Raw genomic sequence first — 2,280 nt, forward strand, 5'->3', positions numbered from 1 at the left:
GGGTTTGGTGCTGGCCTCAATTTTCCAGCTCAGAAGCATCACACACAGAAAAACCTCTCTGTTGTGACTGGAGGCAGATCACAGCATGCTGAGATAACCCTGCTGTAAGAGAGCTTAGTCCAGGTGGCCCAACCAGCATCGGCAAGTCCCATTCCTGCCCAGCCCAGCCCTTCCCTGTGAGCAACCACCCTGCAGAGCGCAGAGCAGCATCAGTCCCCAGGCTGGAGTCAAAGTGTCCCTCTCATGGTGAAAGCAGGAAGCAGCGATCAGGAACTTGGAAGAAGGCTGGGGTGACGAGGATGACAAAGCTACGGGGGAGAGGAGAGTGCTCCAGAATGTCTGCATCTAATGAGCCTGGAGTCCAGCGGGAAGACCGCTGCTAAAAAAGCACAAGTGCCTGCAGCTGGTCTCTGCCACACACATGGCAGGGGTCCTTCTGCTGGCTCAGAAGGGAGCCTGGAAGAAGGGGTCACTTGGCTCTGACGCCCCCCGATCTCTGCAGCAGTGCCAGGTTGTGCTTCACTGGGGTTGCTTTGTTTTGTGCCTCGTCTTGCACAGAACGTCACCTTCCTTCTCACATATGGGGCTGAACCTGCTTAGCTCTGGTTTCCACGTCCAGAGTGGAGGCCACAGAGCTGAGAGCACGGGAAGCTCTCCAGGAGACCCTGTGATTGGGGAAGCCAGTCCAGCCCACGTACCTGCGGGGTGCCACCACCAAGCGCAGGCGACAGCGCATCCGGACAGAACAGGCCACAGGTGTGCTGATGGCTGCTCCCTCGCAGGGTTTTAATTTGGCCCCCAGCCCAGCAGACGGAAATGGGAGGAGAACAGGTGTTAGGTCTGCCGTTCCCATGGAGTCTCACGTGGATTTAGCAGAGTGGAGAAAGTGGTTTCAGTGTCTCTGAGGGAAGATCCAGGGCCAAGCATTTCTTTCTCCTGTTCGCCTCATTTAATGATGCCGGATCCTGGCAGAGAAGTAGACTGAATAAAATGTATCGTATGTGTTGTTTGCTGTTGTTCAGTGGCTCAGTCCTGTCCAACTCTTTGCAGCCCCCACAGACAGCAGCACTGCAGGCTTCCCTGTCCTCACCATCTCCGAGTTTGCTCAAACTCATGTCCACTGAGTCGGTGATGCCCTCCAACCATCTCATCTTCTGCACCCCCTTCTCCGCCCACCTTCAATCTTTCCCAGCACCAGGGTCTTTTCAAATGAGTCAGTTTTGCTAATCAGGTGGCCAAAGTATTGGAGCTTCAGCTTCAGCATCAGTCCTCACAATGAATATTCAGGGTTGATTTCCTTTAGGATTGACTCCTTTGATCTTGATGTCGAAGGGACTCTCAAGAGTCTTCTCCAGCACAATAGTTGGAAGCATCAATTCTTTGGCGCTCAGCCTTCTTTATGGTCCAGCTCTCACAGCCGTATATGACTACTGAAAAAACCATAGCTTTGTATGTTATAGGTAGTACGTAGGAAAAGGCAGTTGCAGTTCCAGCATTTATCATGATCGTGACTCACCATCAAGCACGGTACCCTGTGTCAGGGAGGTGGACAGGGTGTGTGGGACAGCCAGCTGGACTCTTGCTTCTGAAAGCTTCTGATCCTTTCCGGAGAACCATCAGGGTATCCACCCAGGCTCTTGTCATCACATCTTCCCTTCTGTTAGTGTTTGATTGGTGCAGAGGAACCAGCATCCGCATCTTCAGTTCAGTTCAGTTCAGTCGCTCAGTTGTGTCCAACTCTTTGTTGGACAGCAGCACGCCAGGCCTCCCTGTCCATCACCATCTCCCAGAGTTCACTCAAACTCATGTCCATCAAGTCGGTGATGCCATCCAGCCATCTCATCCTCTGTCGTCCCCTTCTCCTCCTGCCCCCAATCCCTCCCAGCATCAGAGTCTTTTCCAATGAGTCAACTCTTCACATCAGGTGGCCAAAGTACTGGAGTTTCAGCTTTAGCATCATTCCTTCCAAAGAACATCCAGGGCTGATCTCCTCTAGAATGGACTGGTTGGATCTCCGGTCTATTTTATCCCCTTCCCTTTGGGCTGAAAAGAGCAAGTTCAGTGAAGAGCTTATTGCCAGCAACTCCCATCATCTGAACTCACCTTAATCACAAAAACGACAAGGCAGCCAGCTGCTGGGAGGCACAGCATCTCTGAGAATAAGTGAAAACTCTGATGTGGGTGTCCAGACCTGAGGCTTTGCTCCTCGTGTTTGGAGCAGCCCGCCATCCCCGCACCCACAGGGCAGATAACAGCTCTGTTCCCAGGAAGAGGCTTTTC

Source organism: Bison bison, unplaced genomic scaffold (genome assembly GCF_000754665.1).
Source record: "Bison bison bison isolate TAMUID 2011002044 unplaced genomic scaffold, Bison_UMD1.0 scf7180017864453, whole genome shotgun sequence".
NCBI lineage: Eukaryota > Metazoa > Chordata > Mammalia > Artiodactyla > Bovidae > Bison > Bison bison.